Below are 23,598 nucleotides of genomic sequence, written 5' to 3'. Positions count from 1 at the left end.
ATCACCCCAACCACATCACCCACCACCATCACCAACCACATCACCCACCACCATCACCAACCACATTCAATGACAACCACATCACCATCACCATCACCAACCAATTACCACCACCAACAACCATATCACCATCAATACCCAATCACCATCAATAACCACATCACTCACCACCACCACCACCATCACCACCACCACCACCACCACCACCCAGGTGCTGGGTACTGTGCCAAATCAACTTTCATGGCCTGTGGATAGGCCTCCTCTTCACAGGGAGAGCACCCCGACTCTCCCAGCCCACAGCGGTGGGCAGCTCCAAGGCCCCTTAGGCACTGGCAAACTTGCTACAAAGGCCAAGGTGACACATGAGGCACCAGGGTCAGCAGGGCCCCAGCCATAGGCCATGTGTCAGCTCCACGGGCCCCGCAGTCTCGGCCCCTCCAGGCAGCACTGGGAGAAGCTGTTCTCTCTCCTGAGTGGGGTCTTCATCCCTCTACCCAGACCCAATAAACTGACTTGTCAGAGGAGTGCCCCAGTCCCAGGTGAGCGGAGGGAGAAACTGAGCCAGGCAGAAGACCGAGGGTGGGGGACAAAGGAAGGAAGGGCAGCGCTGAGGACAGATCTGCTTCTAAAATCCCTTCAGGGTTCCCAGGGCTGGGCCCCAACTCGGCTGGCACAGAGCTGCGAATGGCGCTCACCTCTGGGTCAGGTGGAGGCAGTGAGAGGCTCCTTCCTGGGTACCGCCAGGATACCCCGCACTTCCCCTGGCAGCCTCAGTGTGGGAAATGGTGAGCCCCCAGGACCCCAGGCCCCGTCCAGCCCAGCCCTCCAGGCCCATCGACCCGCCTGCACGCTTGCTTGTGGCCCATTGACCGTGCCCCCCTCTGCCCAAGTCCAGTGGCCAAGGCCAGCCCAAGGGAGCCTCCCAGGGTTGCCATGACTACCAGCTCCTGCACACGGAGGACAGCACACACAGATTTCTGCACACGGTGGCCCTGCTGCTCCGTGGGTGGTCTGAGGCTGTCACTGAGCGGCCCCCACCCCAGCCAGGCACCCTGGCACCCTGTCATCTCCATTCCACGGGCGGCAAGCCTGGCCTGGGACCATCCCAGGAACCCAGGGCGGGGGCACTGCCCCCTCGGGAAAGAGGGTATGAGGCTGAGTATGGGGACAGTGGGGGTCTGCAGGGGCCCAGCCCGAGGTGAGTCAGGACAGCCATTCCCCTGCCCGGGAGGCAGGGGGAATTTGTGAATTTCTGATGCCTCATCCAGCCTGGCTTGGCCCTGGGAACTTCCCAGACATGAAGTGACTCAGCAGAGGCGGCGGGGCCAGGGGGGTGGCGGGGGCTGCCCTGCAGCGCCCTGGCAGGGTCCTGCTGTGTGGAGCCAGTTCCCAGCCCAGGGCCCCCAAGGCCCCTTCCCCTCTCGTGTGTGAACGCAGCCACGTGGACTCAAGGGGCCTCTCCCGGTCGTGGCAGCAGAGGAGGGGTCTGTAAGTGCTGGTGGGGGACGTGGGCTGTGAGCTGGCCTCTGCGGCGGGTGGGCGGGTGGAGAGGAAGAGCCGGCCCAAGGGACTGTGGAGCAGGCCCAGGTCCAGGCCCAGGGCAGGGGGCGAAGGTGCCCGCGAGCCAGGGGCTTCCCGGACCACAGGGCTGGGACTGCCATGGGCCAGGGCCAGACCACAGGCCCAGCGGCCAGGGAGGGGACTCTGGGTTGGGAAGGGAAGTGCTGGCTTCCCCTGCTTGGGGACACTGGGGCATGCCTGTGGGGTGAGTGTGGGCTCCCCTTGGAGTTGGAAGCTTGCTGCTGCCTCGCCCAGGCCCGCCTCGAGTCCCCCAGGCCTTCCCACCCCCACACCCTCCTGGGGAAGTCCCTCCCGCCTCTTCCTCCCTGGGATGGTGGGAAGCAACTAAGTCCAAAAGTTGGGTCTGGAGAAGGGATTTCTCCAGGATCCTGGCCTGAGAACCCCGTACCTTGAGCTCTCCCACACCACGTCAGGCGGGGGCGGGACACACCCTGGTGTCCCACGGGGCCCTCAGTAGGCAACCAGCCTGTCTCCAGACTTGGGGGACCCTGCTGTGCTGCCTTATCTGAGCCCACTAAGGAAGGGTCCCCAGCCCCAGAATCTGGGGAATGAGAGGGAAGGGGATGGGGGCTCCAGCCTAGCCCCTCCCTGCGCCTGACCAGCCTCACCAAGCTGGGGGCCCCAAAGTGCTGTCTGTGCCCAGAGTCAGGCAGGGCCGCTGACGTGGGGGTCTCTTTCACCTCTTTTCCCTTTCATTCTGGTAACGGGCCAGCTGGATTGCTGTCTCCTTGTCATACAAACTTCACGTCTTTGTATTTTCACCACAATAACCTCAGGTAATAAAGCACAAGGGAGGCCAGACACGGTGGCTCACGCTTATAATCCCAGCACTTTGGAAGGCCAAGGTGGTGGATCACTTGAGGTCAGGCGTTCAAGACCACCCTGGCCAACATGGTGAAACTCCGTCTCTACAAAAATACAGAAATTATCCGGGCACGGTGGCGCGCCCTGTAATCCCAGCTATTCGGGACGTTGAGGGTGGGAGAATCGCTTGAATCTGGGAGGCGAGGATTGCAGTGAGCCGAGATTGTTCCACTGCCCTCCAGCCTGGATGACAGAGTGGGACTCCGCCTCCAAGAAAAAAAAATCACGAGAGAGGAAGCCGAGTCACCCGAGACCCCTGCCCGAGGCCCTCGCGTGAGCATTCCAGGACCACTGTGAGCACAGCGGCACACACACTTCTCCAGTAGCACGCCGGGTCGCATGCTGTATCCCAATTCCATGTCCGGGCATCCTGGGCACTGAGCCTACCATGAGAGGCCCACCATCCCCCACAAGGGACTAGGGTGGCCTCTTTTGCTTCTGGAAATCCTGACTTGGGCGGCAGCTGCTGCCAGGGGTCCTCGCTGGCGGCTCAGCAGGCCAGCACCTCGGAGACCAGACCAGGCAGGGGAGGAGCCTCGGCCCGGCACCCCCCTTGCCCCATGAGCACGGGCCCCGCACATGGCTGGGGGCTCAGATGCTTACTCTAAAGGGGGGATTTCTCCCCCATGGCCCTGTCCTTGGCTTGAAACTTGGAAGCAGATTCTGCAGGCCCTGCCAGGTGGTCACTACTGTGGTGACCTCCGCGAGTGTGGGGGATGGGACTCCTGGCCACCTGAGGCCCTCCCTATCCCACCCAGCTCCTGAGGAGTCCAGGAAACTCCAAGACAGAGCATCACGCCTCTACTGTCACCCGCACCTCCAGGTGTTTGGGGATGGCACTGTGACTGGCCGGCAGAGCCACAGGCAGACCAGGCTACCACCTCCCCAGCCCCCACCTGCCGACCAGTGGCCAACCCCAGACACAGCCTGGGCCTCAGCTGCCTGGGAGCCGAGTGTAGCCTGGGCTCCAGCCAGGGCCAGACCGCGTGGGACAAGGCCAGCCGGGAACTGGGCTGAGGGTTCTTTCCTCTTGGCAAAGTCCCTGTCTACCAAGTGCTGTGGTTACCAGCCCAGGAGGAGGCAGCTGGGAGCCGGGGAGGGGTCTTGACCTAGGCCTCCTCAGGCCAAGTGCCCCATCCTGGCACTGCCTGCAGTGGCACCTTCCTTGCCTGGGGCTTCAGACTCACGTGACCTAGTGCCACCATGCTCCTAAGGTCGGTCATGGGCCCGCCATGGGGCTGGTAAGAGATGGAGCATGACCGAGTCTAAGTTGCTGGTCCAGGCCCATTGCCCCAAGTGCTCTGCTGGGGGCTGAACATGGCCTGTCCCCCGCCACATGCACGGTCAGGGTGCCTTGGCCCCGCACAGAGCCTGCCTGGGGCCGCTCTGCCAGGCTTCCCATCAGCTCTCATCACAGAGATGCAGCACAAGTTTGGATGTTCCTGGGGAAGGGACCAGGAAGCTGGACACGGTGTCAGCGGGGCCACCGAGGACTGCACACTGGCCTCCAGCCGGCTGCCCTCACTGCCCAGCCAGCCCAGGCCGGGTTTGCAATTCTAGATCCGGACTAGGCTCTGGCCCCAGCTCCAGGGCCACCTCAGCTCTGCCTAAGATGCTGCAGAGGCCTGGTTCAGACGCCCGGCTAGCTAAGGAAACAGTTTCGGGAGACAGCAATGCCGGGAGGTCTGTGGCCACCCCCAGGTGGCTCAGGTCCTCGGGCACAGCCCTATCCCTGGGAGGCCAGTCTGACCTGGAGCCCAAGGTCCAGCCAACTAGACAGGGAGGCAGGCTGTGCCTGAACCTGCTGTCCCAGGGCGGCCTAGCAGCGGGAGGACTGGGGAACAGCTGCACAACAGCTGGGCTAGAGTCTCGATGCCCACTGAGCCCGGCCCCGGCCCAGGGCTGCTGTATGAGGAGGCTGGCACACAATAGGTGAGAGTTGGCCACATGGGCTTGCAGCAGATGTGGCCCTAAGTGGCCAGGACGCCGATGGGAGCTGGCCTACCTCCTCCCAACCTGTCTGCCAGGCTCCCTGCCATGGATGGCCAAGAAGGGCAACACATGCTGGGCAGCCCGAGGGGTACAGAGCATGCTGGGGCCCTGGAGCCCAGGACTCCCCGGCGAGCCACTCCCTCCGTGAGGGTCGGTCCAGCAGCCATGCCAGCAGCCCCCATCCAGGGCTCCCAAGGATCCACACACCAGAGGCTGGGCCTGGGCAACCGGATGGCCAGGTGCCCACTGTGCCCCACCCCACTCTCCTGCCAGGCTGACCCTGCTCTGCCCTGTGGCACCAGACTGAAGACAGACGGAACAAGAGGACTGCAGGGCCTGGGAGCCGGGAGAGGTGGGCGCAGAGCCGGCAGAACGAGCATTTGTTTTGAGTTAAGTGAGCCGCCGAGACATCCTCCTTTTCTGGAAACTGTGAAATGGGTTGTAAAAAAAAAAAAAAAAAAGCCTGGCTGAGATGGCGGCAGCTCCAGAGAAGCAGCGAGGCCCTTCCCAGGCTCCCGGCTCCCGCTGTTTCCGGAAGCCCAGCTGCCGGGCTGCTGGCATGGGCCTCCCCAGCTCCGAGTCTGGCGGCTGCACCCGCCGCCTGCGCCAGCTCCCACCCCCGACCCACACCCGCTCAGGCTCCCCTCTTCCCTCAGCACTGGCTTCCGCTCCACACCTTCCCCGCCCCCGACAGGGCCCGCCCAGGCGGGGGACACCAGGCTCCCCTGGGGCTGTCCCTTGGTCTCCCCCAAGACACCAGGAGTGGCTGGGAATGGAGTGATGGGCGGTCTCAAGCACCCTTCCCACGAGCCAGGCTCCCAAGGGAGCTGCGCAGGAGGGGAGGGGAGGCAGGAAGGAGGAGCAGCCCCGCTGCTGGCCCTGCCCCACATTCCTCATTCCGGGAAAGGCGGGGGAGGAAGCCACACTGCACAGGTTCCTGGTGGATGCAGAGGGGAGGTGCAGCCTGCTTGGAGGCAGGGGTGTAGCATCTGACCATTTGGCTGCCAAGGAAGAGGAGTGAGGGACAGGGGTGGGGAGACCAGGCCCTGCCTTGGGGTGAGAGGCCACTCTGGGACCGCCACCCGCACCAGGAGACCAGAAGCTGCTGTGGCAGGGGCTAGAGGCCCAGCCACATGCTACCCTAGGTGTGCAGATGTGGCTAGGAGACAGGAAGGTGCACGCTGGGTGTGCAGGTGTTTGCAGGCTCAACCCCCAGATACAACCCAGTGATGCTTCCCCCACCCTGGCTGCAATCACTAGTGGTCCAAACTCGAGAAGATGTGGGGTGCACCTCACACTTGTGCACACTTACACTTGCGCGGAGGCAGGAGAGGGAGAGTGTGTGAGACTCACAGTGTGTGTCTGAGTGTGCAAACCTGTCTCTGGGCATGTGCACGTGACTATGGATATGAACACAAGGTCTGACTGTGCTCGCGTGTCTGGGATGAGTGGCTACACACACACACGTCTGTGGGTATGCACACCTTGGCAGACTCTGTTCTCGGGCACGGGAGCCACATAGCTGGGCAAGTCTTCAAAGATGCTGCTTCCCAGGGCTCAGGCCTCCACCAGGCTTATCCCCTTACTGGCCTGAACCTTGGCAAAGGCTCTTGGTCTCCGCTGTGCACAAGGTGGCATGGAAGGGGCACTGGGATGAACAGCTGCCCTGGGTCAGGGCACGTCCCGGTCCACTGGTGGTGGAGGGGGCCTCAGATCTGCACCAAGTTGCAGCTCCAGCCCCCAGTCCCCTGCTGCATGGGAGCCAGCCACCCACCCAGCACAGCTGCTCAGTTCTGAGCTGCCTCTCCAGACCCTAAAGTGGCCCCCAGGCGTCTTGTAGATTCTGGGGCCGGCCAGCAGGTCATGTGGCCGGGCCCAGTTCCCCTCTGCGGTGGAGAAGTAGGCCCCAGCGTTCCTTGGGCTGTCCTGGAGTCCTCTCCAATCTGAAGCCCTCTCCAGGGCCCGCAAACTGTCCAGATTCGGGGCGGCCCTCTGTCCCGACTGCACACCTGCTGCCACCAGATGTCCATCTGTCCAGCACAGCTCCCTCCACGCCTGGCGAGACGTGGGGCCTGCCCTGCCTAGCGTTGCCTTTTCTGCCCCCACAGCCTGGAAGTGTCTGAGGGTACCTTGGCCCCCTGGGGTCACCAAACCTCCCCACCCACACACAGCTCCACCAAGGAGGCTAGACAAATGGAGACTGAGGCGGGCACAGGGAGAAAGGAGTAACAGAGAAGAAATGGGGCACAAAAGGACAGGAACCAGCATGGGGGCAGCGAGGGAGAGGCTGGAGGGAAGGCCAAGAGCACGCAGCCAGGGGCTCAGCCCAGGACCTGGAGCAGCCTGTGAGAGGGGCGCCCGCCCAGGAATAGGAGCACGTCACCCGGGAAGCCCCTTGGCTCGCTCAGGAGAACCTTCCAGAAGCCTGCACTGGCCCAGAGGCAGCATCTCTCAGGCCTTAATAGGAAAACTCTGTGGTTTCTGTGTACCCAACCCAACCAGTGTGGAAACGGCCGGGAGCCGATGATGACAGAGGATGGGCTCAGCCACCAACAGCCCAGAACTAATAAAAGAAAAGGAAAATCGGATATAAGTCTGGTTCTTATTAAAAGGGTAAATTTAGCTTTTTGGCTAGAGCGGGGTAGGGGTGGCCGATGCTCCCCATGGGGTCCCTCCTCGGTCTCCCTCCCCCAAGAGCTCTGGGCCAAGTGACTCAGAGCAGCCATGGTGGGGGCTGGGGGGGGGCGCAGGCTGGCTCCCTCTCTGCTTCTACAGTTCTTCACACCTTCTCCCATGTCTCTCACCCGCACTCCTGGGCGGGCAGGTGGCCAGGACCTCCCCTTGCCCCCAAGACACTCTGGAAGGCCGTGGGGCGGCTGGCCAGGGGCGTGGGAAGGCAATCAGGGTGGTCAGTGCCACTCCCTCGGCGACCCCCCACCACAGCTGGATGAGTCTCCCCGCTCCAAACCGAACGCGTCCCATCCCACCATCTTGAGAGAGCCAGTCGCGGGAGACAGACACGCCAGTGAAGATGTCGGGGCGCACGCACACCCCAGCACAGGTATCCACCCTGGCCCACAGGTCCCCGCAGAACAAAGGAGGCCATGTGGACACCCACCCTGCCCTCCTGCACTCTGGCCTCTCAACTGGGGCCCCCGCCCCCTGCCCTGACCCTGGACATGTCCAGTCTAGCTGTGGACGTGGAGGGGACACAGGGCAACGGATGAGGACCCAGGGCCTGCCCGGGCATACCAGCCACAGATGAGCCCCAACAGAGCGGGGCTGTAGGGAGACTCTAGTGCTCTTGGCCCTGTGTCCACACAGCCATGTGGCCTTGCTGGCCGGCCCCTCTCATCCTCCAGTGGACTAGCCACAGCCACGGCTGGGAGTGTGCTCCTACTCCTGCCACCTGGCCCACACAGGCGACATCAATGACACAGGCTCCATACCAGAGCAGCTAAAGAAGGGTGGGCAGAGGCAGGTGCAGGCTCAGGGTGGCCGGGGGGCAGGCTCTCACCCTCCTGCATGTTGACCCATCCTTGTGGACATGTACACGCGCATACACCTATCCTCATGGACACACACATACACCCCCATCCTCATGGACACACACACACATACACACGCGCATACACTCACCCTCATGGACACACACATACACCCCCATCCTCATGGACACACACACACACACACGCGCATACACCCATCCTCATGGACATACACATGTACACACGTGCATCCACCCATACACATTCACATACACCCATCCTCATGAACACACACACATGCATACACACTCATCTTCATGGACACACACACGTACACACGCGTATACACCCATCCTCATGGACATGGACACACACACATATACATGCATATACACCCATCCTCATGGACATGGACACACACGTGTATACACCCATCCTCGTGGACATGGACACACACATGTACACACGCGTATACACCCATCCTCATGGACATGGACACACACACACGTGTATATACCCATCCTCATGGACACACACACACGTACATACGCGTATACACCCATCCTCATGGACATGGACACACACACATGCACATGTACACACGTGCATACACCCAACCTCTTGAACACACAGGTACACACGCATATACACCCATTCTCATGAACACACACACACACGTATACACTCATCCTCATGGACATGGACACACACACACACGCACATGTACACATGCTCATATACTCATCCTCATGAACACACACGTACACATGCGTATACACCCATTCTCATGAACACACACATGTACACATGCATATACCCAACCTCATGGACATGGACATACACACACATGCACACACACTCATACACCATCTTCATGGATACACACACTTTCACACACGCACACCCACCCTCATGGACACACACCCCACGTATACACCCATCCTCATGGACCTGGACACACATACACATGCACATGTACACATGCACATACACCCATCCTCATGGACACACATACACACGTGCATACATCCATCCTCATGAACACACACACACATATATACCCAACTTCATGGACATACACACATGCACACACGTGCATACACCCATCCTCATGAACACACACGTACACATGCGTATACACCCAATCTCATGAACACACACACACGTACACACATGCATACAACCCATCCTCATGGACACACACACACATGCGCATACACCCAAACTCATTGACATGCACATGTACACACATGTACAACCATCCTCATGGACACACAAACACATGCACACACACGCACACACACACCATACACCCACCCTCATGGACACATACACACGTGTATACACCCATCCTCATGGACACACACACGCATATATACCCAACTTCATGGACATACACACACATGCACATGTACACACGTGCATACACCCAACTCATTGACATGCACATGTACACACATGTACAACCATCCTCATGGACAAACACATGCACATACATGCGCATACACCCACCTTCATGGACACACACACACACGTGTATACACTCATTCTCATGGATACGCATGTACACACGCACACACTCATCCTCATGCACACACACACATACACACGTGCATACACCCATCCTCATGGACGCACACATGCACACGTACACACGCACATCCATCCATCCTCATGGACACACATACACACGTGCATACACCCATCCTCATGGGCGTGCACGTGCACACACACACACACGCACACTACTCGTTTCCCAGACTGGCCTGCCTGGAGGTGTGAGGCCTGTGGTCTCCCTGGCAGGGCGGGGTGCTCTGCCCACAGCCAGCCTGGGCTGTTGTGATGGTTCTGTGGGTAGTTGCAGCCCCCAGAGCTGGGGTCCCTGCACCCAGGCGAGAGAAACGACAGTCTGTGTCAGCTTACGCAGGGCTGAGGGGTAGCTCAGGGAGCAGGGGCAGCTTCGCACGCTGTGGTCACCACGTCGTGTGGTCACCACGTCCAGTGTGGAGGTGGCTGCTATGTTGGCCGAGAGAGTCCACCTGCCACCGAGAGGGCTCAGGTCACCCTTGCCCCTGGTGCTGAGAAGGACCGGGTGCCAAGGGCCTGACTCCTAAAATGAGGTTGGCTCCGGGTGCAGTATCCCAGGAAGGGGCTAGGTGGGGGCTGGGGCCAAGACAGGTCACTGGAGGCTGAAAGGGCAGGGACCAGCCCCAACCGAGGACCGGCCCCCACTGAAGTGCCATTTTGTTATTTCCCAGCCAACTGCTTTTGGTACAGCTGGCTCCAGCCATATGGGGCCTCGCACCTGTGTTCCCCTTCCAGGGGGACGTATGCCCCTTGCCAAACTCTGTTTCTCAAGGCTTGGTTCACACCCAGCCACCTCCAAAAAGCCCAGCCTGCCCTCCTTCACAATGAAGGTCCCCCTCGGAACTCCCCACCACTGCGGGACCCTCCAGGCAGCAACCTGCTGCAACCCCAAGGGGCTGAGCACGCCTATTGCTGCTGTGTGGCAGCGAGCCAGGTATGGGCTCTGGGCTATCCCAGGGTCCAGGGAGATGGCTGGAGAAGGAGAGGAAGGAACCAGGAAGCTGCCAGCAGACAAGTCTCAGAGGGCGGGGGTCACCAGGCCAGGTGCCCTCCTCCAGCCCCCTTGCCTGGGCCTGTCCCCAGCCCCCCTGTGCAGCATCTGGTGGCCCTGGAAGGGGGGCCAGGGCAGGAAGGGCAGAGCTCCGATGGGAGCCCACAGCAAACGTGCAGAGTGCACGGCCTCTGGCGAGGACAGGGCACCGTGGTGGGTGACGGCCAGCCGGGTGGGGACAGGACAGGCTGGGGCGGGGAGACGGAGACCATGCTGGGATCCAGGGAACCCACGAGACTTCTCAGTGCAGTGTGGCAGCGACAGGAGCAAGCAGGGCTGGGCCCAGGGGGTGCCTGCCACCTCCACCCCAAGCCTCACCCTGTCCCGAGGCCTTGGGGTTTGGGGACACGTGGTGAAGCTGTGACGAACCCCAGGGACCCTCAGTCCTTCCTGTCCCGAGAGAGGGGGCGGCGGCACGCCAGGCCCTCCTGATGGCCAGTGCTCCTGCCGCACGGCCCCACACCCTCACGACACACACGTTCATCTTGTTCATCTTATTTTTCACCTCAGCCTTCTGAGGTAAAAACTCGGCATTCCTAGGAACTCTGCAGGTGGGCGGGCAAGGCGGGTGGCTCAGGCAGGGACCTCTGGGATGGGGCAAACGGGGCTGGCTGAGGCGGCTTGGGGTCCGGGTGGGAGGCCCAAGGGAGAAAAGGCCCTGGTGAGGTCCGGCAGCTCCTGGTGCCCTCAACACCCGGCCCTGCAGCTCGAGCTCCACCTCTGTGGGGTCCGGGCAGCGAGGCTGGCCGCCTGCACACCCCTGCTGGCCTCACGGACCATTGGGAGGACCAGCACACTCCTGAGCCTCTGCTGCCCAGACAGGACCTGCCCCAGGGACCAGGGCGCCAGGCAATGGTCCTCGCCGAAGGAGGCACCCCCACACTGTTGCCCCTGCCCCAGGACAGGTCCTGCCTCGGAAGGAGCCACTTTGCTGCCAAGGGGGACATCAAGGGGGCCATGGCTGGTCCCGGGCAGGCGGCTTGGGGTGCTGTGCTGGGGCTCCCCGGCGTGGGGCAGGGCCCAGAAGGCACCCCCACAGCTTCGGAGGAGAGTCCAGAGACACGCTCAGAAGGTCCAGGGCTCGCTCTCCATCCCGAGGGCACCCAGGTGGGCTGCCAGTGTCGGCCCAAGGTGGGCTGGGGGAGCCCCTGGGGGGGCTGACGCACCTGCGCACCCCACCCAGGCAGGCAGCTGATGCAGAAACAGAAGGAGAAAGCGCTGCCTAGATCAGAGAACACAGCGGCCCCAGCACCCCACAGCAAGCCCTGCGCTCCATCCAGAGAAGGACACCTTACCCCGGCTGGCACACGAACAGCTGCTGAGTGCCCATGACAGGCCAGGGTCACCGACCCTCGCCCTGAGTCCAGCCTGGAGTCCAGGGAAACCACAGGGGGTCTGAGCGGCCTGCCTCCTGCATGGGCCCTGGGGCCTTGCTACAGACCCTGTGACCTCGTGGCTGTTTTGGGTTCGGCTCGCTCCACCAGTTGGCAGAACATCTGGGAACGGACCTCCCACAGGTGCTGAGACGACACTGCACCTGCGTGGACAGCACTGCCCTGGCTGGGGTGGGGACGGTCCACAGGTATCCAGGGGCCTCCTGCTGCGGAGGGGACAGCCCAGAGTGGAGGTGGTGATGTGGTGTTCCGGGAAGAGAGAAGGGGGAGGAAGAGTGGTGAGGGATGAACAGGGCCAGCCTCGCCTCAGATGTCCAGGACCAGGCTGGCACAGCGGGTACAGAGACTGAGAGGGAGCAGGCTTCCAGTGAGTCTGGGGCTTGCACTTGGCCAAGTCACATGGAAGGAGGCCGAGGGCATGAGGCAGAGGAGAGGCACAAACCCCTGAGGGCAGGTCTCCCCCAGGCAGCAGCGAGAACCCAGGGAGGGCATGGTCAGCACAGGGGAGGCAGCCACAGCCACGGGTGGGGTCCCGATGGCCCACTCTGGGGTGGGGGAGGCTATGACTGCTGTGGGTGGCCTCAGGAAGGCCCCGATAACCATGGACCCTGGGGTTCACATTTGTGTAATCAACCCTTGGTGTGGACAGGACCTGGACTCATTTCTAGAAATAGGATATGGTAGAAGTGATACCACCCACTGCCCCCCAAGGTGAGGCCGCACCACGCCGAGCTTCCGTCCTGCACCCACTGCCCCCCAAGGTGAGGCCGCACCACGCCGAGCTTCCGTCCTGCTCTCTCACTCTCGCCCTCCTGCCAGCAGCCAGCAAGAATCCGATACCCACGACAGCCGGAGGGTGGCCTTGGGAGGCAACTCCCCACAGCTGGGTCTGGATATGTCCGAGGCCCCAGCCAACACCTGGCGACTCACTGTTTTAAGCTAATATGTTTTGAGTTTTGAGATAATGTGAGAGAGCCCCAGCTACTCATGCAGAGAAGAGACAGAGCCCCAGGGTGGGGCGGGGGTCATGGACAGGGAAAGTGCCCCTGGGAAGGTATGGGAGGGGCCAGGAGAGAGAGTCGGTGACTCCAGAAAGACCTGCCTCACACGCATCAGCAGTGCAGGCCGAAGCCTGGTGGCTGCTCCCTGCCCTGGCCGACCGGCCCCAAGGGTCTCTGACCAAGGTGTGGGAAGCTGCCCCCGGGCCTCTGCGGGCCACGTGTCTCTCTCTGGCTTTTCTGACTTTCAGCATTTTCAAGGGTGTCCATCCAGCCATCTCCCATCTGAGGCCCTCCAGTCTTAGGCACTTTGGATTTCTGCTAAGTATTACCATCAAACTCTCAATGGGTTAGGAAGGATGGCATGGCCTCACATACAGTTTTCGAATTTTCTTCGATTTTATCTGTATTTACACACACTAAGAGCTTTTTTTTTTTTTTTTTTTTTTTTTGAGATGGAGTCTCGCTCTGTTGCCCGGGCTGGAGTGCAGTGGCCGGATCTCGGCTCACGGCAAGCTCCACCTCCCGGGTTTACGCCATTCTCCTGCCTCAGCCTCCGGAGTAGCTGGGACTACAGGCGCCCGCCACCTCGCCTGGCTAGTTTTTTGTATTTTTTAGTAGAGACGGGGTTTCACCGTGTTAGCCAGGATGGTCTCGATCTCCTGACCTCGTGATCCGCCCGTCTCGGCCTCCCAAAGTGCTGGGATTACAGGCTTGAGCCACCGTGCCCGGCCCACACTAAGAGCTTTTTAAGGGTTAGCCGAAAAATGCATTACAATTTAATTTTGGTATTACATTAAAATAAATTAAAAGTTTATTGTTAGATACCAAAGGGATGCAAAAACTCTCAGAGAGGGGACTGGCTTCCAGGAAAACTGGCCGCAAGGCGACCTTCTGGCCTGGTGTGACCAGGGCCCACAGCAGGGCCGGCTCGATGGGGTGGCCGTCCCACTATGGAGACCCGGCATATCCTGGGTGACCACAGAGCTGGGCTCTTTCCTGTCACTCCAGGGCCAGTTCACCGGCCAGGGATGGGGGACCTGCCATCGGGCCTCCTGGGGGTCACCAGCTGAAGCCAGAAACCAGGAGACCATGGGGCCCTGGTCCCACCCTCATCGTGGCCACTCGTGGGTCTCTGTGCACCTGTGTGTCTCACTGAATGTAAATGCTTCCTGCAGCAAAGCTACCCGCAGACGCAGGGATACGATGGTGAGTGCAGAGCTGGAGGGAAGAGTGACCAGGGTGCGGAGGGGCAGGGGCCAGGGCGGCAAGGGGCTTGTTGGGAAGGACCTTGCTGAGGTGTGCAAGTGTGGGTAAAGGCAAAGGCCCAGAGACCCAGGGAGGCTGGGCTGGGGTCCCCAGAGCTCGAGGACTATGCTGAGGCCTCCCCGGCAGGGTGGGCTGGGTAGAGTGTAAGGGGAGCTGCCCAGAGGGCCTCAGGTCTGGGATGCCCCAAACCTACACCCCGGGCCACCCCATACCCTCTCCGGGTGGCCAGCAGCTCACCCGTCTTTGTGGGTGCTGGGTGGAGAGGCCTCTCAAGGAAGGAAGGAAGGAAGGCAAGTAGGGGTGGGGCTGGCCGACGATCTCAAGGACCCCGCTCCCCGACACCCTCCCTGATCTATCTGAATGCAGTGGAGGATGGAGCCAGCCATGGCTCCCACCCACAGGGCAACAGTGCCTCCTGTCTCCCCAGCCTCTCTCTTGGGCCTAGGCTGACTGCAAGTCCACCTCCTGCTGCCTGTCTGGGGTCTGGGTTTGGGGGCTGCCAAGAAGGGGAGCAGGCCAGGTGTTGACTGGGGAGCTGCTCAACTGGGGGTGGTGAGTCCTCCTGGGGCCCCATCAGGCACATGGCGCAGACCCTCGGCCTCAGTTTGGGGCAGAGACAGGACATGGGCATCTGCAGGCATGCGATGAATGGGCTCAGGCGGAGGACAGCTGCACGACTGAGAACAAGGGAGCGTGACCCCAGAGAGAGGGACCACTGCTCAGGCCTGAGGGCAGGTGCACGGGGGCCCCAGGTCTTCACACAGACACATGGAGAGCAAAGACCCAGGCACAGCTCCGAAGCCCTCCTTCCCTGGGAGGGACCTAGAGAGCTCTGAAACCCACCCCCGGGAAGTAGAGTGTTTGATGAACGGCCTTCCACACCCCTGGACTCGGCGGAAGCATAGCCTGCTTCACTGTCCCCCAACCCCAGGCAGACAGCCCCACCCCCGCCCCGAGACTGGGGGTATACAGGGACATCTTTGCTCTTCTGGCTCTGTGGTCCCGTTGCACGTCATGTGCTAGTGTCTCCCCTGGGCCAGTCCCCCTCTGCCACTGGGAAGCTCTCTCAAGTCCTAGAGCCCAGCAGACCCGGAAGGTCACGAAGGCCCCCCAGCACCCAGGCCCCACCTGGGGGTCCAGAGCGCCTACACTGCCCGGGGTGCCAGGACCCATGGTGCCTCAGAGCAGGGCCACATCTGCCCATCCCAATCACATCCAATGCCCCAGGACATGCTGGAGGGTGGGCATCCACCTTCATGCCAAGCCCATGCCAGCCCCTGCACAGGTGGGGTAAGTGGGGCAGCTGGACCCCCATGCCAGAGCACAGGAGCCAAGGGCCCAGGTTTCCTAGTTCTGTGGCCAGACTAAGGCCTCAAGGTCACTGAACCCCTTGACGGACACGCAGGAGAGGGCCTGGGCCTCTGAGGCATGAGGTGGGGCCCTCAGGAGTCTCACTGCCTGCCAAGAGCGGAGGTCCCACCAAGGGGCCCCGGACACAGCCGCCTCCTCCCCAGGCCTCTGAGTCTCCACCAGAGAAGGGCCGTGCACACGCTGGCTGTGTGCCTCCGGCAGCTCATGCAGGCTCCCAGGACCCCGCAGGTGACAGGGATGGCCGCAGTGCCCCCGGGAGGGCACCAGGGCCAGGACTGTATCCCCTAATCCCACTCAACCCTCCGGCAAGGCAGGGCCACTGCCCATTTTAGAGGTGGAAGGCCTAGGTTCAGGGAGGGAAGAGGAGGGGCCACCGACCCCCACCCTAGGCCAGGGCAGCTGCAGCCAAGGCGGCTTGGCAGGGCCCCATCACGCGTGCTCCCCTCAGTTCGGGCAGGCACTGAGGCCAGGAGCTCTCCAGGGACCGAAGTCTGGAAGGCAAAACCCACAATGTGAAGGGCCTGAGGCAGCACTGTGGCCTGGTGACATGTGTCCCGAGGCCATGGCCTCCCGGTCGCTGGCACACCCAGCCTGCTGGGGAGGTGCTTGCAGGGCCAGACTGTGCATAGAGATGTTGCAGAAGGTGAGGCAGCTGATTTACACTCGGCCTTCTCCTCAGGCCCATGGGTGGGGGGAGGAGCAGCCCCCCCAAGGTGTCCCCTTCTCACCCACCAGTGCCCTATGACCCAGATGAAGCCATTGGCTTTTGCTCCCAATCCTAGCTGTACCCCCACAACCTCGCGTGGACAATCGGGGAGTCGCCTCACAGCCCCAGCCAGGGCCACGAGATGAACAGGAACTGGCCCCCACCCTGAGCCCACTCCTGGCCCTCTGTGACTCTCCTTCACAGCTGTGGGCCGCCTCCCTCCACTCACACACACGTGCCCCCTTCCCCAGGCCACTCAGCCAGCGCAGCTCCAGCTAGTCTTTGGGGGACAGGAGCCCCACCCCCACTTCTGTCTCCCCCCACCTCATGTGGTGCTAATCATCAGAGGACAGCTCCATCTGCCAATCCCCTGGGCTCTGACACCCTTTAAGGTGTAGGGCACGCAGCCTCAGGAGCCGCCATGACAGCTGAAGACGCTATAGGAAGGCCAGGGGATGCTGCCATGTCCCCCAGGCAGGTAGCCACACAGCCTGTGTCCCCATGCCACGGTTCAGTGTTGGAGGAACACCTTGATTTTTAATAAAGAGACCAGAGACCCTGGCTGGGCCTCTCACCAGTGCCACCTCTTAACTTAGTTTTTCCCAGAGTTAATCGTTCATCTTTTCCAGCATGGGGGTGAAATCCTAGGGGAAAAGCAGAGCTCTTCATACCCACACGTGTGTGCCTGTGTGTGTCACCCGAGTGTGGATGGACACTTATGTACCGTGGCAGGAGACGGAGGCCAGCGTGGCTCAGCCCAGCTCTGGGGATAGGAAGGGACAGGAAGACATGCCCCCGCCGACTCAGGAGCCTGCAGTCCCCCAGGAAAGGTGGCTGATATCGGGGGAAAGGCACTGGCCCCAAGCAAGCCAGCCAGGGGGGCTGGGCAGGGGCTGCTGCCAGACTTTGTGGGACAGATCCAGGTGGGTGGTCAGGGCTAGAAGGTCACAGAAGGGGACAAGAAGGGCTGCAGGCCCAGGAGATGCTGCTGCCAAGAACAGCTCAGCTGGTGTGGGGCATGGAGGAAAGGAGAGGTGGGCATGGAGCAGTCGGGGGCCCCTCTCCACTTAGGCAGGGTCACATGGGGGCTCTGAGAGGATGTGACGCCAAGATCAGGCCTCCAGGGTGGCAGGGGCAGGCACTGAGGATTGTAGAAGCTGACCAAGTGAAAGGCCGGGCAGGGGTAGGCCCCAGGAGGGCAGAGATGGTACTGGGGGCAGCTGAGAGGTGGGAGTGCAGGGTGGGAGCCTGGGGGGTTGGAGGAAGGTGGGGCCTGGGGTAGCCGAGCATCTAGGAACCTCTAGGACCCCAGGCACAGAGGCTGGGGTGGAGGCGGCCACACGGGACAGGAAGCAGCGCCCAAAGTAGGCAGTGGCTTCCAAGATAGCCAGACAGTCTCAGGGCAAGCCAGGGACCAGACCGGATCCCGAGGCACTCGCCATGCACTAGAATTGATCTTGACCGGAATGTCCTCTTGCCGAGCAGGAGCTCAGGAAAGGGCAAGGCCAAATTCAGCTGGAGCCTGAGGACAGGGTCCACAGCCACACTGTGGCAGCAGGAGGAAGCAGGCCAGGGAAGGCGCTGAAGGGAGGCTGAGCCGCAGAGGGTCATGCGGATCTGGGGCTCTGCTCCCTCCTGCAGGTGGCCAGGAACCATGAGCCAGGAGACGGAGGATGGAGCTGGTGCGGAGGACGTAGGGGGCAGACAGATGCCCGTGCCAGTCACTAGGCAGCCTGGCTTTCCCAGGGGTCACTGGAATGGGACTCCTTGCGGGTCAGTTGTGAACGGTGGGAGTGTGAGTGTGTGTGAGTATGCAGGTGAACGCCTGCCTTGTGGTGTGAGCACACAGGAGCAGGTGTACGTTGCCACATCTGTGAGTATGAGCAGCTGTGAGCTTGGTCAGTGAGCCTGTGACTGGACCCCGCTGGGATGTCCTTCCTGGGGTCTACAGAGTAGGCCTCACCCAAGAGGGGGCCACAACTCTACCATCCGCAGGGCCAGGCGGCAATGTGTGTTCATGCCTGAGAGAGGCACCTGCCCTGCAGCACACCCCTTCCCCCACCCACCGTGGCACCCCCATCCTGGGCTCAGGTCCCTTGGGTCTCCGGTCTGGGCATCCCCTATCTCTTCTTCCCTGGATCTGCTCACTCTCACCTATGCCATGTGTAAGAACAGGAGGGGCCTCTGCTTGCAGAAGTCTCAGGGGAAGCAAACAAAGCTTCAGCTGTGCCCCAAGGACCAGAGGGAGAGGGAGTCGCACTGGGACCGGACTTCCCTTGAAGACGCCAGCAGGCTGGTTTCTTTCTTACTTAATATGGCTAAGGCTTCTCTTTTTTGGTGGGGCACTGCCCCCCAATGTCACCCTCTGCCTCGGGGAGCCCAGCCTGCTGCTCAGAGGACTCTATGGGAAGCACACCCATCTCCCATTTCTGGAAGTTTCCACTGGAGAACCATGTCCCTGCACTGAGCTGGGAGACAGTGGGTCTCCCACAGACCCCAGAGAAGGGGCAGCACTTCCGGACAGCCTCAGAGTCTCTGCATGTCAAGACACTGGACTTTTTGTTGGGGGATCCTAGGGGACAGGAGGGGAGGCAGGAACCCAACCCACCTGTTTGTCCCTCCCTTCCTCCCCACAGCAGGTCAGAATGAAAAAAATCCACTTCCTGGCTGATCCGATCTGGAACCTAATCGTGTGGATAGCTGCAGCATGCCAGCCCGGCTGGCTCCCAGCTTGGGCGCTGGACGCCTCCCCACCAGACCCGAGGCTCGCTGCAAACCCCATGCCGACCTCATAACAGGACCTGGGCGCCGCCTGCCCCCAGCGCCTGCCACCACATCCCCTCAGCCCACGCCTAGCGCCCACCGTCCCTGGATTCCCCGGCGGCAGCTGCTCCGGGGCCACGGGAGGCAGTAATATTATAGATTACAACAAACAGGGGCAGCCCACTGACAAATAGGCCTGCGTGAGTGAAACGGTATATTATCCCATAAAAACGTCAGCGGGCAGAGCAGCGGAGCCAGAGCGGAGTGCGGCCCCACGCCCAAGGCCCTTCCAGGCCCCATCCTTCGCAGAAGGACCTGGGCTGCAGTGATTTTCCAGACACTGCAAGCTGGCTCTGATTTTGTTTTTTGCTTGTTATACTCTGTCTTCGGTGAGGGGAAATGAGGTCCCGGAGGTTAATGGGGACCGGGGAACCCCAGGGAAGCTGCTCCCAGGTGGGCGGGGAGCGGGGGTCGGGGGGTGAATGCAGAGCTACCCAACAGACAGGGGCGTGCCCCGAGTCCAAATCCATTCACAGCACATCTGCGAGGTAGGGGACACCTGGGGAGGCCACCTCCCCTCGAGGAGGCTGCCCAGGAGCTGAGGGTTTCGGACCCTCCCCGGGCAGGCCAGGACGAGCCTGCCTTCCTCCTCAGGGGAATGAGGCAGTGCGTCGTGAGGGAGGGCTTCTTTTTCGAAACCTGTCATTCAGGATGAACCCATCAAGAAGACACACAGCTTCTGTTGTTTGCGGGTGTCAGGAGGGCAACAGGGCACCCCAAAGGCTAGGAGGTATTTTCTCGAGGGACTCCCTAGGCAGAGGCTGGCCCCGCTGCCACCCAGGAGGAGTCCCCGTATGGCTTCCACAGCAGCTGCTGGGCGACCAGGTCCCTCTGAGAAGGCCGTTCCAAAAGAGGGCATGTGCCATGTACTGAGCTCAGGGGGTCGGGGAAGACTCTCTGGTGGGGCTTTGGCCATGACAGTCACAGTAGCTGCTTCACAGGATCCAGAGGGCAGAGGACAGAGGACAGGTCCCATTTGTTACGGGCCGATATTCAGATATTTATGGTAGGGAGGAAGCCAGGCCGGGGGGCCCAGAAGCTTCTTCCAGAAGGAAGGGTAGGGGGGCACAATGGAGCAAGGCTTCCTTCCACCAGGAAAGTACTTATTCCCAGCAGGACTGGCTGAACTCTATCTGTGCTTGGGAATTCCCAAACCAGGGACATGGGCAGTCTCGGCTCAGACCCTGAGTAAGATCAGGGTATTCTGGGAAATGTAGTCCTTTGGGAGTTAGAAGGGCCGGCCAGGATTTCTGGGCGGGGGCGGGGTATTGAGTTAAGAAACAGCCAAGGAAGAGGGGGGAGCACTGAGTTAAGAAACAGCCAAGGAAGAGGAGGGAGTAAAGGGAGTTACCCTTACTCCAACCCCAGGGTGGATGTTCAAAACTCCTGGGAAGTGGCTGTATATATAAACATCTGCTGCCTCAAAAGACACCAGAGACCGGGCACGGTGGCTCACGCCTGTAATCCCAGCACTTTGGGAGGCTGAGGTGGGCAGATTGCTTGAGCTCAGGAGTTCAAGACCAGCATGGGCAACCTGGTGAAATCCTGTCTCTACTAAAAATACAAAAAATTAGGGCGTGGTGGTACATGCCTATAATCCCAGCTACTAGGGAGACTGAGGCACGAGAATGGCTTGAACCGGGGAGGCGGAGGTTGCAGTGAGCCAGTGAGCTGGGATCGTGCCACTGCACTCCAGCCTGGGAGACAGAGCCAGACTGTCTCAAAAAACAAAAACGAAAAGAAAAACAAAAACAAACAAATAAACACACCAGACAATGCTACCATATCCACATATGGCTTCTCTGATCAAGTAATTTTGGGGACTCTTATTTTGGTAGGGAGACCTAGAAAGTCCCGAGAGGAGGGACCCCAATCAAACCACCCAGGATGAAAGCAGCATTCAGTGATTCCCCATGATTGTTCTCCTCTGGCCCCTGCCTCCAGACACACAGAGAGAAGGAGAACAAAGGTGCCTGCCAGGGGACAGAGGTGCTACCTGCCATGCCTCGGCCTCCAGGAGAGACTGCAGCTGTCCCAAGCGCTCACACATTATTTATGCTCACAGCCAGCTCTGATGACATATGTAAGTTGACAGCGAACATCCTATCAACTTGCTGGAGTGTATCTTGATTGTTAAAAGACTCTTAAAGGTGTACAATCATTTATCAAATTAAAATAGCCGTGCCTTGCCAGTTCTTTTTCTACCTTCCTGGATGGAACCCCCAGTAGTCTCCATCCTCCTCTAACCTCCCGGGTAATCTGCCCTTGCACCCAGGCCCTGCTCCTCAGGGGACAGTGTCCCTGCTGCCAGGAGCCCCAGCCTCAGCATCCCCTCCCCACTCTGGCCCAGGCCAGGGCAAGCCCACTAATCGCCAAGAAGTGACAAACGCCAGAAGCCCCACCAATTAAATTTAAACTCATGCAAAGCTCAGTGGCTAGTAAATTATTATTTTTATTAGCTTGAACCAAGTTCCCGTAAGAGAGAAAGTCAACTTGCTCCCATGAATGGCTCTTGTATAATTTATTTAACTCTGTGCTCTTTGCCAAAGCCTGGAATATTTTTAGCTCGTTCTGTTGTTGGATTTGGCTTTTTTATGTGTGTTTCTGAGGGGTATTTTTAGCCTCATCCATGTTATTCTAACAGCCTCCTATGCATTTTGTCCTGTCTGTGGGGGCTGTTGAACCCTGTCTCACAGGGAGATGAGGGAAGATTTCTAAGAATAACCGGGGAGCGTTTGGGGGGACGCGCGTTTTCCAGGGGAGATGCGCTATTTGCACAACGCCGTTCTCTGCCTGGCTCACTAATTTGCCTTATTACTCACGTGACCTGGATATTCCTACAGAAAGTGCGGCGGCTCCGTACAGGGATAATCAGACGTGGTGGCAGCACGAGCCCCACTGGGGGAAACCCACATTCCAAACAGGGCTTCGGCGGGGCGGGCGTGGCGGGCCACCGCTGCGGGTCCACAGGCCTCACACTCCCGGATTCCCGTAGCTCCTTTGGGCTCGGGGCAACTTTGATGTCTACCTCTGTCACTTATGGAGCAGGACGGGTGACGTCTTCGGAAAGTAACTCTTTTCACACCTACTTAATGTTGGTAACTGTTGCAGAAACACTCCATCGTGTCATGGAGTTAATGAGGTATTTAAGAAAATGTATTTTTTTTCTTTACGAAAAAATATCACATGATGAGGGAGGGGAGCCTGTGATGGGGACCTTCCACACTACGAAATTATCTTTTTTTTTCCTCTACCGAGTTGGGGGTATTTTTTGGTTTTGTTTTGTGGTGTTTTTTCTTTTTCTTTTTTTTTTTCTCTTTTTGAGATTGGCGGTAGGAAGCACTTTTTTAGCAGGAAAGAAGTAGTTTGCAGTTCTCCCACCAGAAGGAGCCTCGCCTTTCTCCCACAACAACCCCCAGGCTCAGAGCACCTGGTTTCCCAGGCCCCAGCAATTTACACCCCAAAGAAGACAAGAGAAGGGGTGGGAGGGGAATCTGAGCAGATTACTGAAACCAAGATGAGAAACAGCGCCTTGGTGGAGCCCTGGCCCCTGGAGAGGGGAGGCCTACAGACCAGGACAGACAGGAGCTGGCCCAGTCAGAAGCCAGGAGGACGGTGGGCTGTCTATGTGGGCCTCTCCCCAGGCCGGGGCTGCCTCCAGATCACACACACACTCCCAGCAGAGGCGCCAGCCCCAGTGGCTCCAGGCAGTAGCACTGATGAAAAATCTTGGGTTGGTTCTTGTTGATTTCTCTTTTTTCCCCCCTAGATTTCACAGCTTTGCCTCCAGACCATCTGTATTAGAGACAAAATCTAACACTGAACTAAAAATAATGATTCCAAACATTTTAATTGCACCTTTCGGTGACAAGGTTACTAGAACAGCACTTTAACATAAAACCCTACAGCCGGAGTCTACAGCTCCCAGCACTTTCATTTTTAGAAAAACAATGGAAGAAGCCGGAGAGCCCCGTATCCCAGCCATCAGGGCCCCTCAGGCTGACATTCTGAAAGTGCTGGGTGGGGTTGGGGAAGGGCAGCCCAGGCAGCCAGCAGGGACAGCCTCAGTCCAGCTGGGGTGGCAGTGCCAGGCCAGACAGGCACAGGAAGAGCAGCCCAGCAAAAAGAGGCAGCCTCGCAGAGGCCAGGGCCTCCATCCCCAATGGCTGGATCCTACTCCCAGACAGGCAGGAAGAATCCAGGTCAATTTTCCTTTCCGAGGGGCAGTCAGCAGAGGGAGGGGCCGGCCGGCTGCAGCTGTGGCCTGCGGACTGAGGCCATCCAGGAAAATGGGAAGTAAGGTGGCCAAACCGGCCATTTGGAAGTCCGCACACGAGATGCAAAAAAAATTGTTTAACTTAATGATACTTTTTTCTCTCTAAACTAGATCATATATAGACACAGACCAAAGCAAATGATCTGGGGTATAATTCTTTTTTCAAAAAAACACATGCAGCTAAATTTTAAAAACCAA

General features: G+C 59.8%; 1 protein-coding gene across 5 annotated transcripts in view; it reads right to left on the bottom strand.

The window, feature by feature from the left end:
- BAHCC1 (BAH domain and coiled-coil containing 1) overlaps positions 1-23,598 on the bottom strand; it is a 70,093-nt gene that overhangs the window by 39,677 nt on the left and 6,818 nt on the right. The window lies entirely within an intron of this gene.

Source organism: Trachypithecus francoisi, unplaced genomic scaffold, assembly GCF_009764315.1.
Source record: "Trachypithecus francoisi isolate TF-2019V2 unplaced genomic scaffold, Tfra_2.0 Lachesis_group20, whole genome shotgun sequence".
Taxonomy (NCBI): Eukaryota; Metazoa; Chordata; class Mammalia; order Primates; family Cercopithecidae; genus Trachypithecus; species Trachypithecus francoisi.
The sequence above is the reverse complement of the archived record's forward strand: the minus strand, read 5'-3'. Positions and strand labels throughout refer to the sequence as shown.